At 39.0% G+C, this 21,904-nt stretch overlaps 1 pseudogene; it reads left to right on the forward strand.

Annotated features, from left to right (window-relative positions):
* The first annotated feature begins 16,832 nt into the window (after positions 1-16,832).
* Positions 16,833-17,082, forward strand: LOC118357216 (annotated as a pseudogene).
* Positions 17,083-21,904: the final 4,822 nt, after the last annotated feature.

Raw genomic sequence — 21,904 nt, forward strand, 5'->3', positions numbered from 1 at the left:
CTGATTAGAGAGGTACAACGGGGTTCCCCTAACATTCACTGCCCTGAGGTTGTGCAGGTAAGTTCTTTTTCTTAAGGAACTGATCACCTAATAGCAGAGAAAGAAACATGAGTTTCTGCAATAAGTAATAAACTAAAAGCTGCAAAAAAAAAAAAAAAAGTAACCCACGCCTATATTGAAGGGGATAAGAATATGCCACCCCAAAAGATGTCACTTGGACATCAAGATTTGGGGCTGGGAGCAATTGAGAAACAGTAGTGAAAGTATTCTGCCCTCCCCCTCTATGCTAAAAGCAGGGCATAAATTTCACTTTGTGAAGGTGACATAAATTTCCATTTGTAAAGATATTCCCCACTTCCGGAAGAGGTAGAAATCCTATCAGCAGAGAAGAGTAACTCATATCTGCATAATGAACCTTATTAAACAACCTTTATTTACCAGACATTTCCTAGTCACCACCTGAAAGCAGACAAAGTCTTAGTATTTCTGAGGGCATAGAGGTTACTCAATGAATAGTTGTTGAATGAATGAAACTTTTATAAGCATCAGATCTATTTAAATACTCAGATTTGTCAAAAAAGAAAGCAACATACCCAAATAAATTTCATAAAAAAGAAACAGTATCATAAGTAATAATGTCCTAAAGCTTCACAGCCTAAGGCAAAAAAAACAGCTGACACTGACATTAACATGTGAGTGTTAATTGCTAAATGAACCTACCTGCTCTAGCAAGAACTCCAGCCACTGGTGAAATAACTCCAAAATACATCTGGGGTTCTAAATGGTGTCTGACATCGCTAATGAATCTTCCAGGCTGCCTTTGCCTCTCTGAGCCACTCCGGTTCAGTCTCCTTTCCAGGAAGCCCTCAGTCCTCACCAGACATCGGCTGATTGGTGGTTCACCTGGCCACATGGATCGTCTCAGTCCTCAGGGTTACAATCTCTTGCAAATGAGAACACCAGTTTTCCCCCATGCTTTACATTCTGCTTGGCGGTGTTGAGAGAGAAGCGGAGACAGCGACAACAGACCCAAAATGGAGTCACTTATGCTGTGTCACGTCAGTAAACCAGCACTTCATATCTAATCTAATGACAATTTCAACCTCTCCCAGTAATGTAATCTTAAACCAGTAAATGTGGAATTTCTTGGTCAGCACTAGTGAGGTAATGCACCAGATAGACCCCTTCTGTCCCCCAAAGAAAGATAATGTAATCTGCCCTTGTCCCTGCCCTCTTTTGACTATAAAAGTCTCACATTTTGTTCAGCTCTTTAGAGCTCCTTTTTATTTGCTAGATGGTATGCTGCCCCTTTTGATGAATCATTGAATAAAGTCAATTTGATCTTCAATTGTATTCAGTCGAATTTTGTTTTTTAACAATGGATAAGGTGACACAAGATTATTTGGACCTCTGAGAGAGAATTCATTGAGAAAGCATGTTCCTTTTATTAAAAACAAGACAACAGGCCCAAAACAGAGTCACTTATGTCAAGCCCCACATCACCAAACCAAGACTTAATTATAGTTTCAACTGTCCTAGAAATGGAATCTTAAACCAGTCAGGAGTCAACTGATTAGCACTAGTTAAGGAATCTGCCTGATAGACCCCTGACACCTCCTCAAGGAAAGTAACCTTGCAAGAATCCACACAGTTTTTGTTCCTAGTATAACCTCCTTGTTCCCATCCCTTCTGCTCATAACAGTCTTTCATTTCGTACAGCTCCCCACCCAGAGCTCCTTCCTCTCTGCTAGATTACATGCCACCAGCTTCAAAACAATTTTTGCTCAAATAAACTCTTAAAAATTTAATATGCCTCAGTTTATCTTTTAGCAGTGCATACACACGGCCTTTTTCTCCCCGGAGGATAATGTACAGTGCCAAGAGAACTGGATTGGAAGGGTTCCAGTTCAAGCTGCAACAACACTCCTGGGCTCCCACCCTCTCTGACCTTCAGGGCCTGCTGCTGAATTGGCTCATGCATCTGGCCAACTCCATGCTGTATGGTGAGCTCTCTCTTCAGGTCCCTTGGTTCTCTTTTGGGCTATGGTCTCATCCCCATGCATTTCTACCAAAACAGTTATTGTTGCTTTAGATTTGTCCTAGAAGGTTCTTTGGTCCTCCCAATAAACTACATCTACAAGGGGTTATCAAAGAAAATGAAGTCACACGGTTTCACAAGACATAGCCAGTTATCAGTAGAAAGTCAACTACGGCCCTTGGTCATCCAGGGCAACTCAGGATGGCATTTCATTTTGTTGGATGAGGAATGTGTGTTTAACAATAAAACATGGGCGCCTGGGTGGCTCAGTTGGTTAAGCGACTGCCTTCGGCTCAGGTCATGATCCTCGAGTCCCGGGATCGAGTCCCACATCGGGCTCCCTGCTCGGCAGGGAGTCTGCTTCTCCCTCTGACCCTCTTCCCTCTCGTGCTCTCTATCTCTCATTCTCCCTCTCTCAAATAAATAAATAAAATCTTTTAAAAAATAAATAAATAAAAAGAAAATAAAATAAAACATCTATGCTTTTAAATTAATGTTTGAGGGGCGCCTGGGTGGCTCAGATGGTTAAGCATCTGCCTTCGGCTCAGGTCATGATCCCAGGGTCCTGGGATCAAGTCCCGCATCGGGCTCCCTGCTCCTTGGGAGCCTGCTTCTCTCTCTCTCTCTCTCTCTCTCTCTCTCTCTCTCTCTCTCCCTCTCTCTCCTCCTCTGTCTCTCATGAATAAATAAATAAAATCTTAAAAATAAATAAAATAAATAAAAAATAAATTAATGTTTGAGTATAACATTTGTTTAAGAGATGACTGTTCATTACATTAAAAAGAATAATAAAGGGGACAAAGGGAGGCCACGTTTATTACATTTTAAAAAAATCATTACACCTATTTAATAATAGATTTATTTCCGTAGCCAGTCACAATTAAAAAATCTGAAAAGTTAAATGTCAAGAAACAACATTTTAGGGGCGCCTGGGTGGCTCAGTTGGTAAATGTCTGCCTTCGGCTCAGGTCACGGTCCCAGGGTCCTGGGATCGAGCCCCGCATCGGGCTCCCTGCTCAGCGGGAAGCCTGCTTCTCCCTCTCCCACTCCCCCTGCTTGTGTTCCCTCTCCCGCTGTGTCTCTCTCTGTCAAATAAATAAATAAAATCTTTAAAAAAATTAGAAATTTGAAGTCAGAAATATTTAAAATAATTTAAAATGTTTCTTTTTTTAATTATTATTTTTAAGATTTTATTTATTTATCTGAAAGAGAGAGACACAGCGGGAGAGGGAACACAAGCAGGGGGAGTGGGAGAGGGAGAAGCAGGCTTCCCGCTGAGCAGGGAGCCCGATGCGGGGCTCGATCCCAGGACCCTGGGACCGTGACCTGAGCCGAAGGCAGACATTTACCAACTGAGCCACCCAGGCGCCCCTCTGATTTCTAATTTATGTAAGTAACTTGTGTTGTCTTATACAATTTTTAAATTCAGAAAAACTCATGGAATAATGTTTAAAATTAACTATAACATATCAAGCAGAAGTATATCTCTCTATATACTATACACACACATGTGCTATAGTATATATTTTATAAAAATAGAATAATATTGCATCTGGCCTTATAACCTGCATTTTTCCTTGTGATATATTGTGACTAATTTCACAGTCATTAAATATTCTTTTATACCATAATTTCAATGGCTGAATATTAAATCCTTATACAAATGTGTTTCCTGGAGTATGCAGTATTCATTTATCCTGTCTATCTCTGCTGCTCCATCCGCTTTCTCTGTTTGTATGTGTTATATGGACAAGCACTGAGGTTCATGCAAGGGGGCCCATACTTGGGAGGTTCCCTAAGCTGCTGACACATACTTGCTCTATCAGAAAGGTACAGAGATAAGTACTCCTATCTACAGGTGTCTCATGTACACCTAATGCCTCCTGATTATTAGATAGCTCTTGGCCCTTCCATCCCTTTTAACATGCATCTACATTTAACAGATCCATGCTTCCCTTACTCACCATTGATCTGTATATAATACATCTTCATTCATTCATTTCATCTTTTCTTCTATAACAGAAGAAACAATTACAACAGTTTTCTTTTCTTAACGGATCTGAATATTGTTCTGCAACAGATCTGAAATGCAAGTGCATCTTTCAAATCTAACAAAATTCTCTGTCTAATCTGCTGCCATTTTAGCAAAACTTTCTAACTCACCTTGGATTTCAATTTAGAATCAGAAAATCCACAGAAAGCCTGACCTCAACTTCTGGGTTGTATTTAATTCTCCTAGCACTGAATAACTCCTACTCTGTTTCCAAGGTAACAATAAAAGGAAAAGGTTGTTTACCCGTCTAGATACTCCTCTTGGTTTTAAGATTTGTACTTTTCCCACCCACTTAGCTCCTTATTAAAACTCCTCATTATGGGGGGTGCCTGAGTGGCTCAGTCCGCTGAGTGTCTGACTCTTGGTTTCAGCTTAAGTCATGATCTCAGGATCCTGGGATCAAGCCCCCTCATCAGGCTCCAAGCTTAGCAGGGAGTCTGCTTGAGGATTCTCTCCCTTTCCCTCTGCCCCCTCCCCCTGCTCATGTGCACTCTCTCCCTGAAAAAATAAATAACTAAATAAATCTTTAAAAAATAAAAATTGAAAAAAGATAAAACTCCTTTACTTGGAATGTATCTTTGTATTCACCCTTGCTCTTCTTAATTCCTTCAAAGTTAATTATTTATTTAATATATATAAATTAACGTGTGTGTGTGTGTGTGTGTGTGTGTGTGTGTGTAGAAGGGAATTGCAGAAATGGGATCCCTTTGGCTATGTGTTAATCTAAAGGTTTCAGCCCCACTTGGCCTGTTGTTAGGGCCAATAAGTGTCCTCACCTTACTTTTCCCTCCCTGGAGTTTTTTGTGGACAGCCCTGACATCTGAATTTCCACAGCAGGTATCCACAAAAGTCACTGCCTTCCCTTCCTTCCCAAGAACCCTCACCACATATATTATAGGTGGAGTGACCAAGTTTTAGCACTGGAAGTCTCATGTCCAAGGAAACCCCTCAGTCCCAAGCAAACAGACAATTGTCACCCTAATACAGATCGAAAGAAATGAGATAATGTGTCCAAAGGATAAAGATTTCCTGAGAGAGCCAGGAAAAGCTTGGAAGAGGAGGTAATATTTGAGAGCAGGTCTGAAAATGAGTGGAGTGAGAGATTTAGAGCACAGGGGGTAACACATTCCAAGCTGGAAGTCAGGACTATGCAAGTAGGTACAAGAGAGAGTGGGTCTACCAGTCTGACTGGTTCAGAGGACTGGGAGATAAGGCTGGGAAATTAGGTTGGGACCAGATTATAGAAGGTCTTAAATGCCAGGATAAGCAATTGGGACTCTATTACACAAGAACTGGGATTTGCTAAAGACCTCTGACCTTGGAACTGACATGGTGAATGATGGCTTCAGAAAGACCCATCTTTCATGTCTGTGCAGGATTTACTGGAGAAGGCAGAGAGAGTGAAAGCCCCAAGTCTAGTTAGTTCACTGTGGTACTGTAGTCATCAAAGAATGAGAGGCAGAGACTTGAACTAAGGTGTTGGCCCAGAAATGAAATGGAAATGCTAGATTTAAGAGATTGCAAGACAATCCCTGGCAAAACTTAGCAAACAATAATGTGGAGAAAGAGAAAATTGGTTGGCACCAAGACATTAGAAGTGGGGTGAGTTGGGAGTTCTCAGAGCAATCCAGAATGAAGAGGGTGAATGAGAAGTGAGAGGATGGAGAGGGGCAAGTTGAGGGAGCAAGATGACAGAAAGTGTGTGGCGGGTAATGCAACTCTTCTCCGCATGCCTCAGGCATCTTGAGTAAAATCAATAATTAAATCCATCAATTTTCAGTGTGAGCAATTCCGCTGTGGAAACCAAAGAGAAGGCTGAGGAACGCAGAGCACATGGACACCTCGCTTAGAGGCTGGGAGGGTCCTATGGTTGTAAGTGCCTAAGAATTTGCAGCAATTGTTCATGGGTGGTTGGACTTTCGTGTTCCACCCCAATCTGAGCAGTTTCACTAGCTTTTGAGGGGTGGGAGTGCCATTCAACTCTGTTCCATTTAAATGCCCATGGGAAGGAACTAGTAGAGAGAGATACAGTAAAGGAATAAAACCGGTTAAGTAATATTGGGAGTATAACGTTAGAACAAGATGAAGGCATTGAGCTTAGATAAGAGAAATAGGAAGGATTGGTTAGGATAGATGGATTCCGGTAAGTTTTTGGATGGGGCTGTGTCAAGGGAGCTACTTCCTAAGGATGTCATGAAAATAGGTGGTGGAATCATTTGCTGGGAGGAGAAGACACTGAAGGAAGAATTTTGGTGATTTAGAAGTTTTAGAGATGTACAAGTGATCATTGAAACTATGGGTTTGTTTGAGGACACGCAGGGAGAGTGTATGAAGTTAGGGGATGATGGCTGGAACACTTTCATTGTCTTTGCGATTACAATCAGAATCTTTTTTTTTTTTTCCTTTAAATACATTTCATCAGCTTCCTGAATTACTACATACTTATTACACTTCTTCCTTTCCAGGTAAAAATAAGAAATAATCACCGTAAGAATATATTCATCAAGAACGTGATTCTTTTTCTTCAATCAAATGAAATGGGATCATTTAATTTTTATGAGGAATGTACTAGGTTGTATCATTACTTAGAGATAATAATGTTCTTATATTGTTGGTCTTGAGATAATCTCTATTTTTATACACTAAAGCAGTTGGTACTTCTGACCACGTTTTGGTCACATGCCAATTGTGAGATTAGGCTTAACAGCTCTAATTAGGTTTCCTGAATTTGATTAGTGCTGGGAATTTGTTTCTCATCTGATAGTTTATCCTGTAAGATTTAGCTCAAAACCACATGTTTTCTTGGCTATTTTTTGTATCATATAAATCATGTCAACCGTCATGCTTTCCACTAGACCATTTTGCCTTAGTGATTTCTTGTTCTTACTTTCTGGTAAGATCTTCTGAATACTGAAATGAAAGTGTTACAAGCTATGTCAGAGTCTACTTTGTAGATCATGGGGGCTAAATATTATTTGTTGGTTTCACTGTCCTCTTATGTGCTTGAAAGTATTGATGTGGTTTATGTTTGAACTTCTCCTTGTCCATTTTAAGTGAATGTTATAATTCTTTTTCAGCAACATAGTAACAGATTATATTAATAGGATATTAATACCTGGGTTAGCAGATTTCACATCTTTCCAAATTTAATCACCTTATTGCTTACTTGGCATAAGTATTCCTCATTTTTCTGTTGTGTAATTGATATTTAAAACAATATTACACAAGATGGCACTAGCAAGACTAATCTTATTTGCATACCCATCAGAATATAGTTGGCAATTATATTATGTGGTTTTCTTTGAATTGTGTATCAATTAGATGATATAAGGAATGAAAAAAAAAATAGAAAAAGTTTAAAAGTGCCAGAAAGAAATAGAATCAGAGTTGGAGAAACCTTGAGTCTCTTTTCCCTGACACAGTAAAGGATTTCCTTAGTGATAGTCATCTATTTTAATATATTCACTACCCAACAGCCCTTTGCTTAAATATTATGTGGTTTCAGATAAAAAAAATATCTTTTATTTTCTGTTGATCTAGCTATATGATGAAAGAAAGCCAAAATAACTATAATCAACAAAACTGCAAAAATCCCCTCATCATAAGGTGTCAACCCAAGGTCCTCTGACTTTCAACCTTTATCACTTTGTAGTAACACAGTACATTTTCTAAATATAATTTCTCCATGTAAATAAATGATATACAATAGTTGATGTCACCTTTTTCTTTAATATTTTTCTAATAGCTATTTCAAAATATCTATATATAATATTTTTATATATATAGCATAATTTGCACTATGATATGATGTTTTGTGGTATTATGCCAGTCCCTAAATCTTGATCATTATGACAACACTATAACTGAAATGAAAGTGTTACAAGCTATGTCAAATTCTACTTTGTAGAAATATCCTTGGACTTTTTTTCCCCTTTTATTTGTATTATTTTCTTGATGCATACAACAAAAGTAAACTTACCAAGTTAAGAGAAACTTGTTTGATTTTAATGAATTTTATTAGTAGTATATCAGAGTGTTCTATAGGTTAAAAAAAAGATAGTGTAAAGGCAAGGTATCTGTTCCCCAAAAGCCCTCACTGTATTGAATTTACTATTCATTTGGTACTTTCCAAAGGTTTACAGTTGCATTTCTTTTTTTTTTCCCCTTCCCCTAATTTTTTTTTTAAAGTAAGCTCCGTTCCCGACATGGGGCTTGAACTCATGACCCGAGATCAAGAGTCAGCTCATTCTACCTACTTATGCCAGCCAGGTGCCCCTACAGTTGTACTTCTCAAATCATCAGCAACACTGAAATTTTTCTAATAGTCAAATACTTATCAAGTGCCTAATATTTTGTCAAAAATTCACTGGATTCTGTAAATAGGTATCCTCGTCCATACATAACATAGTGGAACGGTTAAGAGCATGGACTCTGAAAGCTGGTTTGCTATCTGTGATGAACTTTTGAGGCTGACTTCTATACAGTTAAGATTGCCTACCAAATTAAGTATAAGTTCAGTTATGCATTCAAGGCCACCACTATTCATTTCTATACACTCTTTTCTAGTGCAATATTTGGGACATGCTTATAGTAAAAAGTTAGTCATTGTTTATCTGAAATTCAAGTTTGACTGGGCATTCTCTATTTTATTTGGTAAACCTGGCAACCCTACACATAGGTAGCTTGAATTTGGTCTCAAACCCACATAAGGGCTTGCTTAAGGTTATGAAGTCTTAGGGAATTTTTTTCCCCCATTCTCCCAGGGCAAAGGTTGAGACAGGTAAATTTGCAAGATCTTCTTCTTTAGGATAGATTCATTTCCTGTTCACTCATACTGATTGCGTTGCCTATTAGAATCTCAAATTTATTGAACAATCTTGCATAGCTCCTTGGCTGTATCTGCTATCTTCTGCATACTGTGTAATTTGCAAAATGTACACTCAAAGGTCCCTTAGGTTGATCATAAGGGTGAACATCAGCTTTACAGATCATTTGTCTTTCAGGACTCTTTTCCTTTTCCTTTTTTTGTTGTTTCTATAGATCTCTTAATGTTCTGCCAACTCTATGAAACATTTAAAGATATTTTTACATAGTTCATCCAATATTTCTAGTTGGTTTTAGCAACAAGGGATCAAGGAGAAAGTGTTGTGAGGGGAGAGTAATTCAGATACCTCAAATGATATTCTCCCAGAACTAGATGTCCTTCAATCCTTTGTTCTTGCTAACTCTGAAATCTGGTATCCTCTGTCTCTCTCAAGTTTTCATACTTCTTACCAGTCAATGGGTCTAGCCCAGAGTAATTTGACTTTGCTTTCATACTCCACAAAGACTGGTGATCTGTCTGGTCACAGTATGGGAGCTTTCTCTGCGTTCCATCTAATGACTTGAGCCACTACCGCATTTATTTCCTACCAACGTTCTTTCTCTCAGTCAGAACTCATTTCCCTGGTCGCTAATCTCTTGAGTTTTATAGAATATAAATCAATCTAATGCTGCCACCACCAGCCCCCAACTTGTCTTCTGATTTAGTCCAAAGGAATCCCATTCTTTTTTTTTTTAAAGATTTTATTTATTTATTCATAAGAGACAGAGGGAGAGAGAGAGAGAGAGAGAGAAGCAGAGGGAGAAGCAGTCTCCCAAGGAGCAGGGAGCCCGATGCGGGACTTGATCCCAGACCCTGGGATCATGACCGGAGCCGAAGGCAGACACTTAACCATCTGAGCCACCCAGGCGCCCCAAAGGAATCCCATTCTTAACTGCTGTTTCTGGAAGCACACCTGAGTCCCTCATGGGATTAGCCTTAGATGAATTTTCTACTTGCCTTTAGGAAGACCAGATTTTGGAGTGAGGTTAGATTTCCCTGGGCACCCCTGCCTTCCTGGTTGAGTGATCTGGGTGAGTGACCAGCAGCTTCTTTCTCCTATTGGTCCTAATGTTTTTATTCTAGATCCGTCCAGCCCTGTACACTCTTGGTACCAATGATGTGCTGGATCTGGCTCACACCAGACTGCAAGAGCCAATTGTTAAACTTCTGGAACTGAGACCTGATGAATAAGACCAGCTATTATTAAAAATTAAATTATAGGAACTTATACTTAAATAAGTTATATTGAAAATGATGGTATCAAGTTCTTAGAAGAAAACATAAGATCCATCTTTTTGCCTTGAGTTAGGCAATAATTTCTTAAATATGACACCAGAAACCCAAATGACAAAAATAAAAAAGTAGATAAATTGGACTGCATCAAAATTTTAAAGTTCAAAGGACACTGCTAAGAAAGTGAAAATACAGCCCACACAATGGGACAAAATATTTGCAAATCGTATATCTGGTTAGAGATTTGTATCTAGAAGACTTTTTTTTTAAAACACCTTTGACTCAGTAATACCTTTTTAAAATAACCAAATTAAAAGACAGATAAATGATTTGAACAGATATTTTACCAAAGATATATAAATGGCCAATAAGCACATGAAAAGATCCTCAACATATTTGGTCATTAAGGAAGTGCAAATCAAAACCACAATGAGATACTTCATACCCACTAAGATGGCTATAATCAAAAAGATAACGATAACAAACATTGCTGAGGATGTGGGAAAATAAGGAATGTCCAGGCTAAGCTTATTCAGAGAAACAAAAAGTAGATTTGTGGTTGCCTACAGCTGGAGGGGAGAGAGAGGGTGATAACTTGGAATAGTCACAGGTACAACTAAACCCACACAGCAAAGCCAATCACTGAGATATTGGGTGTGTAGCAAGGAAAGGGTTTATTCCAGAGGCAGCCAAATGAGGAGACAAAAGGGTACTCACCCAACTAAGGATTAGAATAAGTTTTTATAGTCATACGAGCTGGGATTACATACATATTGATGAAAAGGGCCAGAAAATTTATACTATTGGTGAGGAAAGATGGAGCATGTGCATTGAGCAAACATATATGTAACATACATCCCATGGTCATTTTGGGGGTGGAGACTTAACATTAAAATGAGGCAAATGTTGGCATCTGACATCAGGAGTTCATCTGGAGGACAAGGAGAGGGGCTATGGGCAGGCTCTGAGATGGATCTTGGGATCATTATCTCCGGTAAGGAATGCAGGGCCTTGCTCATTTAGAGGCTGGAACTATATCAATGACCTTCATTTGTGTCAGTCCAGGCCTCTGCGGAGACAGCTAGTGGTTTGTTAGTGGGGTCTGAAAAGAAACAATAGCCAATTAGGGAGAAAGCGCTCTCTGAAAAATAAACTTTAAATTTCCCAATAGTCTTATCTTCATTAATCCTATGGGGCACTGTTTCACAGAGTTCCTTTTTGGAATATTGAAAATGTTCTAAAATTAGATCGTGGTGATGGTTGCACAACTCTGTAAATATACTAAAAACCATTGAATTTTGCTCTTTAATTGTGCATTTAGTTGAATTATATGTCAATAAGCTGTTAATAAAAAAACAGGATAATAAATATTCAAAGCACACCACTTCTTGATTATTTTATAACATTTTACTATTATCTGGGCTCTTGAAGTTATTTACTAAGAGATAGTGCCCAAGTGGCCCCAGAACTTAAGGTCAAATTGTATATGATATTAAACCAGCAAAAACTGTTTATCTCAACTAATATCTTGTTTATTTCTTCATATCCACCTGCCAGATGGCAGGGAGTGATAATATGCTGTACTAATCCCCAAGGAGGACTCATTTGCTTGAGATTTAGACACAAACAGTAATGATCCTCACCATTACACGAAATAGAATGATGCCACAAAAGGCTTCATGACAAAATTATTAGAATATGCGTGCAATGGATCTATCTATTCAGTCATCCAGCTGCACTTCACCAACAGATCTTCTTGAGTAATACAGAAACTGCAAAAATGAATTAGATCCTGTTTCTCTCTGCAGTCAAAGCTCAGTCAAGAAAGTAGAAACCAATTTAAATATTTAAAACCAGAGAAAGAGGTACTTATGAATTTTCGATGAGGCTTACAGAGTGAAAGTTGGGGAGCTGCCCCCAGCTTCCAGATTCACTAAAACTGAATCTGAAATTCCTTACTTTCATGCAGAAGTCAGAAAAAAAAAAAAAAAACTCAAGAGATGGAAATCAGTGATCATGGTTGCCTTGCAGCCTTGGGATAAAAAGCAGGAAGGGAAATTGATCCAAAAAATCCTGTCTTAAGTTCACATTTCCACCAACACAGCAGGAGAAAGAGGAATAGCTCCTACTTCTCTCCTGCCTTCTAATCCATGCATGTATACATCTCACTGGCAGAATCTAAACTGGATTGGGAACCCTTCCCACAAGGGACTATGGGAAATGTAGTTCTCATTCATCCAGCTCCTATGATGAAAGGGAGAGTATAAAGGGAATGGAAATGATGCTAAGTACCAACAAATAATATCTGACTCATTACCTTCAAGGGTAGTCAGGTAATTTTCTGAAACTATATGTAGTATGAGTTAGGAATTGTTTCTTAGTGGTAGGGGTTACAAGTTGCAGAAATTTAATCTCCCCCCCTCCCCTCCCTATAACTTGACAGGCCTTGAACCACTGGATTCCTAGGCACTTGACCAAATTAGCAAGCCCTGAACTTACTGAGAGTTTATCTTCCACCCTCTGGCACATGCCTTGAGAATCATAAAGCGTACTTGTGAATTCTCACTTGTTCCAATCAGTATGTCACCAATGTAGTAGACCAGTGTGAAGTCCTTTGTGATGGCAAGACTATCAGATTTCCTGTGGGCTAGCTGGAGATTGGATACCGCCCTGGGACAGGACTCTGTACTGCTACTCTTCTGGGTAACAGTAAGCTGTTTCAGGTGGTCTTTACTTATTAGCGTAGAAGAGGAGTCAGAAAACTAGAGCTTGTAGGCTGGTCTTTTGTTTTTTAAACAAAGTTTTATGAGATCACAGCCCTGCCCACATTTACATATTATCTGCGGCTACTTTCATGTGACAACAGCAAACTGAGTAGTTGGACAGTGACCTTGCTGAACAGCCAAAATATTGCCCTCAGACAAAGAGAAATAGAAATAAAACCAAGTGTTAGTTTTACTTCTAGAACAAAACCATGGCCCCTTTATGAAAAGGAAACACTAAAGTATTTTTATAGGGGCACCTGCCTGGCTCAGTCAGAGGAGTGTGTGACTCTTGATCTCAGGGTTGTGAATTTGAGCCTCATGTTGGGTGTAGAGATTACTTAGAAGCAAAATCTTTCAAACAAACAAACAAACAAACACACAAATAATTAAATAAGTGTATTTATAATTGTTAAAATCAAATATTTTTTCTGAGATTTGAAATAATCAATGTGTATTTAAATGGGCTTTCCCCCTCAGTCTAGTATAAAATAGCCAGAACGACACTGTTCTCTTTTTTATTGTTATGTTAATCACCATACATTACATCATTAGTTTTTGATGTAGGGTTCCATGATTCATTGTTTGGCATAACACCCAGTGCTCCACACAGAACGTGCCCTCTTTAATACCCATCACCAGGCTAACCCATCCCCCCACCTCCTCCCCTCTAGAACCCTCAGTTTTTTTTTCAGAGTCCATCGTCTCTCATGGTTCGTCTCCCCCTCTGACTTACTCCCCTTCACGATGCTGTTCTCTTAACCTCTGATTAAAAAAAAAAAAAAAAAGCCTGTTTAGAAAAATCTATGTATATTCTTTACACAATTGGGCAAAGTAATCTGCAATATTTGATCGATAATTCATTATAACTTCTAATGAAACATATTTAAAAAATCTTTGTACTGAAAAACCTCCAAGGCAAATTCAGCACAAGTCAGGACCCTCATTTAGAATTCACTGGGGGCTTGATTACTGCTAAGTGCCGTGATGGCCAGAATGAAGAAAGGCTGGCCTGAGGTCTATGTTTATCAAGTAAATGATCTCTCTGAACTCAAAATCTGGTAGTGGGTGGGGGGAAGACAATGTCCAAGTTGACTCTCTGACCATTGAGAGTCAACCTCACAGAAGTTTTTCTTATATTTTTAAATTCTCATTTCCTTATAATAATTCGCAATTACATAATGCTTCATAGGGTTAGTGAGTGTTTTAAAAAACATCTCATATGATTTCCATATTTCCCATTTCATAGGTAAGAAAACTGCTGCTCACAGAGAGTCTGTCAATCATCCAGCTTCACAGAGAAAAGGACAAGAGAACAAATATTCACCGAGCATCCACAATATTGTAGGCACCATCTTAAGCCAGAACTCACATTTGATTTGTAGACTCCAAATCTAATATTCTTTTTTTTTTCTTTTTAAGTAGACTCCATGCCCAATGTGGAGCCCAATGTGGGCCTTGAACTAACAACTCTGACATCAACACCTGAGCTGAGATCAAGAGTCGGATGCTTAACCAACTGAGCCACACAGGCAGCCCCAAATCTAATATTCTTACTATCACAATTTATTAATCCCCATCATTATGAGTACCAGGGATGCAAGAAGTGGTGATAATTTTTTTTTTTTAAGATTTATTTGAGAAAGAGAAAGAGGGGAGGGCAGGGAGGGAGAGGGAGAGGGAGAGAATTTCAAGCAAACTCCCTGCAAAGCACAGAACCTGGTATGTGGCTCAATCCCAGGACCCTGAGATCATGACCTAGGCAAAAAAAAAAACAAGAGTGGGAGGCTCAATTGACTGAGCCACCCAGGCACCCCAAGTGGTGATAACTTTTAAACACATAAAAATGTACCAAACACTGCCCCCAAACTAAGAATAAGGTGACCAGGAGAAGGGAGACACAATTGCAAAACTTTATGGCCAATGCTGTTTATAAAGTTATTGAATGAATGGCCTCAAAAATATGCTTATGCTACTATATGCAGACTAAAGCTGAAAAATAGGAAGTACTTTTTTGGAATTTAGTTGTGACCTTCTGAAATATCTAACCACAGAAAGTTAGAAGGTGTCTCTGGATCATTTTTATTATTATTAAAGAGCAAATTTATCTTTTGGGAATGATTCAAACCTGGTCCTGCTTCAAGTCAACAGCTGTATGAAATATTGCCCTTCTAGATCTATGATTCTATGGTACTGTCTCTGGTTAACAAGGTGTCCCCGTACCCTGTGATTTTAACGTCCTATAAATCTGTTGGGAAAGAGCTATAATATCAGATATGGATATGCTTCCTGAAGTGTATGCCATATATACACATTGAGCTCTGTGCAAATATACAGCAGGAATAAGTATGTCTTTCTTTAGCTTCTTGCTGAGGCTACATGCTTTGAGATTCTCCAGTTATTTACTTACTAATTTAGCAGATAGACATTTATTATACACACCTTATAGACTAGATTTGTGAAGACTATAAAATAGCTTGGTAAACGTTTTCCTATCCAGATTTTGAGTGGCCTAGTCAAAACCTATGCTAGTAGCACATCTGAATTATCGCCTTCATTAGAAAGGCCAGTTAATGCACAAAGGAAATGAAACCCGCATCCTTTTGCTATCTAGGACAGAGGTCAGCAAACTTTTTCTGTAAGCAGCCAGACTCTAAATATTTTCGGCTTTGCAAGGCCATATGGTCTTTGTTGCAGCTACATAACGCCCCATCCTAGTATAAATGGATGTGGCTGTGTTCCCATAAAATTTTACTTATGGACACTGAAATTTGACTTTCATATAATTTCCATGTGTCACAAAACATTATTCTTTTGATTTGTTAAAAAGCATTTAAAATGTAAAAACTATTTCTATCTTGGCCATATAAAAACAGTCCATGGACCATAATTTGTCCATCCCTGATCAATGAAATTACTGTCGAACAGAGTTGTAGATAAACATGAAGGATGCCGGCAGTATAATAAAATATTAAAGTACATGTAGAAAGCTAAATGATAAATATTTAAAATACTTTCATACCAAGAGTTGGAAAGATTTTACCATCTTTCCACTTATGTGGGTTCTGTATTTAGATGGAGCAGACTTAGCTCTCCTTAAATGAGTAATTTCAGCAACTGGTACAGAAGTGATTCAAATGACTGCATACTAAAAGATGAAAAATAAAGACAATACCTTCAGATTGGTTACAGTTCTTAGCCTTATATTGCTGGAAGTTGAATTGCTTCCCATACAATTCTCTTACACTTGGCTCCTATTTTTGTTTTTTGTTTTTGTTTTCTGAATAACTGAACTGCCTATTAATCAGGGTTCTCTGGAGAAACAGAACCAATAGGAGCATATTTCCATATCAATATCTATATATGGGTTTTTTTATTATTGCAGGTCTAGTTTGGGGCCTGAGAGCTCACATTTCTTTTTTTTTTTTTTTAAGTAGGCTCCATGCCCAACATGGGGCTTGAACTTATGACTCAGAGATCAAGAGTCACATGCTCTACTGACTAAGCCAGCCAGGCAGCCCCATATATGTGATTTTTAAAATAAGGAATTGTTTCATGTGATTATAGAGGCTGAGAAGTCCCATGACCCTTAGTCAGCAGGCTGGAAACCCAGGAGAGCCAGTCATGTAGTTCCAAGCCCAAGTCTGAAGCCCTAGAGACCAGGAATGCCAATGGTGGAAGTCTCAGTCATGGAGCAGAAGACCAATGTCCCAGCTTGAACAGCCAGGGTGTGGGGGAGCAAATTCTCCCCTTCTTCACCTCTTAAATTCTATTCAGGCCTTTAATGGGACTGTATGATGGCCTCCTACACTGGGGAGGTGTGATATTGTGATTTATAATAAGAAATCTACTTTCCAACAGCGATGACTTCCTCACAAGAACATGCCTTTCACAAAGCATCTCTGTCATTCCTCTCTAGAAGAGGAAAAGAGGAAACACAAGAAGTGCCTGGTGCAGAGCCCCGGGTCCTGGTTCATGGACGTGAAATACTCAGGACAGGATAAAATCCCCACCATCTTCAGCCATGCACACACAGTAGTTCTGTGTTGGCTGCTCTGCTGTCCTCTGCCAACCTGCTGTAGGAAAAGCAAGGCTTGCAGAAGGATGCTCCTTCAGATGGAAGCAGCACTGAAAGCATCCCGAATCAAGACGAGTGCGAAGCTATCCCAATAAACACATTTTGGATTTTAAATGTATAAACATTTGTATGTATATGTATTTGTACATTTGTCCCTGTTTCTGGTACAGAGCTCCCAAAGCCCTTGGAATTTTCTGGTAAGGGAAATGGGAGGATGTTTTATTATGATATTTGGTCTCTTATCCTCAGTTCTTGAAGTCACTTCTGAGCCATACAGGTGAAATGGATGTCTTGTTATGCAGAACAAGCCTTTTCAACTACAACTGAGTTTATGAGGTGACTTTTAGAAATCCCCTAAATATGGGGGGTGGGGGGTGCTGGTTGTCAGGAGAATCAATCATGTCATTAGAGGGTTGGAATTTTCAGTCCCCCCCCCCACTCCTGGGAGAGGAGTATGAAAAATATCCAAGTCATAGTCCACCCCCAGAATCTAATTTGGTTATTCTGGTGCAGGGATTGAAGTTTCAGTATTTTGGGGTTCTAATATGCAGCCTCCAAGGTGTAGGCTACTGCCCCACATGGACCTGTGCAGAATTGCCCATGATCCACTGGGAATTTTGTCTTTTGATAAACTGAGACTTTTTTAAATGACTTACTAAATAATCTTAACTAGGGGCGCCTGGGTGGCTCAGTTGCTTAAGCACCTGCCTTCGGCTCAGGTCATGATCTTAGACTCCTGGGATTGAGTCCCACATCAGGCTTCCTGCTCAGCAGGGAACCTGTTTCTCCCTCTCCCTCTGCTCCCCCCCCTCCTGCTTGTGCTCATTTTCTCTCTCTCTCATAAATCAATTAAAAAAATCTTTAAAAAAATAATCTTAACTAAAGGTTTGACATGCGGATATATTTGCCAAGAGGCCAAACAATAATTTTAGAAAAAGATCTTTGAATCACTTAGGAGAAAATAAACATCATTATATTTAAAAACAAAACATTGTATACCAATGTGCATTGGAGCATTTTTCACAATTGCCAAAAGGTTGAAACAACCCAGATGCCCATCAGCAGATGAATGGATAAACAAATTGTAGTACATGCATACAACAGAATATTATTCAGCCTTAAAAAACAATGAAATTCTGATACATGCTATGACATGAATGAAACTTGAAACATTATGTTAAGTGAAATAAGCCAGACACAAAAAAACAAATATTGTGTGATTCCACTGATAGGAGATATCTAGAATAGGCAAATTCATAGAGACCAAAAATAGATTAGAAGTTACCAGGAACTGATGGTCAAGGGGAATGGTTAGTTGGTAGTTAGCAGGCACAGAGTTTCCGTTAGGGATGATAGAAAGTTCTAGATATGAAAAGCGGTGATGGTTATATAACATTGTGAATATACTTAAGGCCACTGAACTGTATACTTAAAATGGCTAAAATGGTAGATTTTATGTTCTATATACTTTACCACAATATAACAACACAAAACCTCCTCTTTCTAGGTGTGATACTTCTGAATAAAGATTTAAGCTGCTCTGGAGTTGTCAGCCTTATCACACCGCTAACAGTAAAAAGATAAATTGGCCACCATGAAAGGAAATTCCATTTAACAAAGGTCTTTAGAATGTATCAGCAGCCTGAAGTCACTATAAAATGATTGTCTTTGCAAGGACATTTTTTCAGTTTTTTTTTTTTTTTGATATATCAGTAAGTGTGTTCAAGTCTTTTAAAGGAAAAATAATGCTTTCTCTGGAATTTATTTTTCTGAAAACTTTGAAGTCAAAATTAATGTCTGAAAATACAAAGCATGATGAGCTCATCAACTGAATCTGGTATCATAACTATCGATTTTTAGATACAATAGTAGGAAATGTGTAGCTCTCAGCTTTCGAGATTATCCACCAATGATTAACATAAAGTTGGAGCAGGTGCTACAAAGGATGGAGATTATCATGCTCTTGGAATTTTTGACTCATGCTATAGTCTGCCATAAAGAGCAGTATAAAAAAGGATTTGTTCAGACCTAAGAAAACCACATAATTAGGTCTTTTAGAGGCAATCTAAGAAGTGACTGTGGTAAGATAATTCTAGAGCAAAAGACCTTCTTGTAGATGAACTGCCACCAGCCCCCTTTATCCTCCCTGTCAACTTATGCAAAATTTTATTCCTTTCAAATTTGGATAATGCCTCTTTCTTTGCTTGCTATTAACCTGATTAATCTTTCTCACGCCTCCATCTCTCTCCCTTACTTCTCTGCCTCCATCTCTCACATGAAATCTTCCATGGTAACATGTTCTGAAAAGTTATAATGAATGTAGTGAGAAAAAAGTAACTCATGATTTCAACATTTTCTTGCAAGCAACTCTTTAGTTACAGATGAGCAGTAAAAGGCTGTGGAGTGTGTGTAAATGGTTGGGACATTGGGAAGTGCTTCTCCAAGCTGTTCACCAATTTCTCCCTGCAGATGAGATTTTATGCTATGTAAAAATTTTAGAGTTGAATGAATGAATAAAGAGAAGGTACAGAAATAGTCTAAAACATTCAAGTTTATAAAGACTTTTACAGAATGTTTTGGAGTCCTGCTGCCTTCCTGTGATGAAATTTCCTTCCACATTTCTCTTCCACATCCAAGTAGTTTGCCCCAGAGTCAAGAGGCTTTTATGAGTGACGTTCTCTCTTTGCTCAGACAGAATTTCCTGATCCCAAAATGTTTGGTTGGTCCAAACGAGAGGCCACATCTTCCCCAATTTATGGCCCTTGCCTACCAATAGCAGCTCAGTTTGTGTGTGTGTATAAGGGGAGGGTTGGCAACCAGCATTTTCTACCTATCTTCTGAGTTGACTAAAAACGTCTAGAAGCTTCCCTTTCCTTCCCTGCTTTCTTTAGACCTTGGAGAATCTTCACCCCAAGAGTGGAGGCTATATTTTGGGGAGGTGTTCTCTCATTAGCTAGAGTTGAACATCAGAATGAGTTTTCACTTAAAATCAGTGTCATCCAGGGAGGCGTGTTCAATAGGTGTAAGTATAGATAGATAAATGGTTGAGCCACATCTTGCCTTCCTAATCGTTCCTTTATTGGTTCAACCTGCGTTTTATATTTATTTACTGAGCAACTGTTATTTGCCAAGCACTGTTTGGCAAAGGTATACAACAGGCTAAGGTATAAAACAGTTAAGAATCACAGCTTCTGTGGAACTCATATTCTAGGGGGATAGTTAAAAATAAAGATAAATTAGTAAGACATTTAGGATGTTAGGTGGTGATAAGAACCAAGAAAAAAAAGTAAAGCAGAGGAGGGAGGGAGGGAGGAAGAGAAAGGAGGGGAAGGAAGAAGGGAAGGGAGGAGGGAGGGTGGGAGGGAGGGAGGGGGAGAGAGGGAGAGCTGTGCAATATCAGGTAAAGTAGTGAAAGAAGTCCTCTCTGAGGAGGTAACCTCTGAATAAAGATCTGAGAAAGGAGAAAGAGCCAAGCTTACATACACTGGATGGAAAAACATTCTGATCAGAGAGCTCAGCAAATGCAAATGATCTACATGAGGTAGTTATGAATGTGTGTTCCAGGAAGAGCTGGAGTGGAATAAAAAAATGGGAGAGCATCAGAGGATGAAGAGCAAGTTGGACCAAATCCTGTGAGTCTTTGGAAAACATTGCAAGGACTGGTTCTTCTCTAAGTAACATGGGAAACTCTAGGGAGGGAGATGTGTTGAGCAGATGATTGAGCTGATCTGACTTTTCTTTCTTTCTTTTTTAAAAATATATTTTATTTATTTATTTGACAGAGAGAGAGCACAAGCAGTGGGGGGGGGGCAGGGGGACAGCAAGAGGGAGAGTGAGAGGGAGAAGCAGACCCCCTGCTCAGCACGGAGCCTGATGTGGGACTCAATCCCAAGACCCTGAGGTCATGATCTGAACTGAAGTCAGATGCTTAACCAACTGAGCCATCCAGGTGCCCCTGACTTTTATTTCAAAAGATGGTATAAGGGGCATCTGGGTAGCTCAGTCAGTTAAGAGGCTGTCTTCCGCTCAGGTCATGCTCTCAGCGATTTAGGATCAGCCCTGCATTCGGCTCCCTGCTTAGCAGGGAGTCTGCTTCTCTGCTTCTCCCTCTGCTCCCCCACCCCCCACAGCCCTGTTCGTGCACACTCTCTCTCTCTCAAATAAATAAAATCTTTTTTTAAAAGGTGGGTACTGGATACAACATTGAGAAAAGTGTGAAGGGGGCATTGGCAAGAGTGGAAACATTGAAACCAGCTAGGAGGTTATTGTAATAAGCCAAGTGATAGATGATGGTAGTTTAGACCAAGACAAGGGCAGTGGAGATGCGTGAAAGCAAATATATCTGGACATATTGTGAAGGTACAGTCAACAAGCCAATGCCTGTGAGTCTGGTAGTGGTAAGTAAAAAGTAAAAAGTTTAGATGATTTGGTCTGAAGCGTTCTGGCGTGATATTGACATCTCAATTAGTCAACCTCCAACTGAAATAGCTGCTATCAAAAATGCCTGTATTTACAGGTGAAAAAAACTGAAATTTAGAGAGGTTAAGTCATTTGCTTAAAGTCACTCAGTTTGTAAAGGTTAGAACTACGGCTTGAACCAGATCTATCTGATCAGAATCCCTAATTTTACTCATCACTAATTAGTGACACACTTTGTAGATAAACATAAGAACGATAGTTTAACTTGGCTACTTACCCTTAAAAAAATTATTTTTTAAGTATCAGGAGTCATGGCAAAGATATACCCAAGAGAAAGACTGCTCTATACTGAGTTATGAAATCAATACCTTCTGTTTTCTATCATCATTCATACAACAAATCTGTAATAAACTGTGCCCGGCTGATAGGCATAGTTCGTAGGAGCAGGAACACTCCT

This window comes from Zalophus californianus, chromosome 7 (assembly GCF_009762305.2).
Source record: "Zalophus californianus isolate mZalCal1 chromosome 7, mZalCal1.pri.v2, whole genome shotgun sequence".
Lineage (NCBI taxonomy): Eukaryota > Metazoa > Chordata > Mammalia > Carnivora > Otariidae > Zalophus > Zalophus californianus.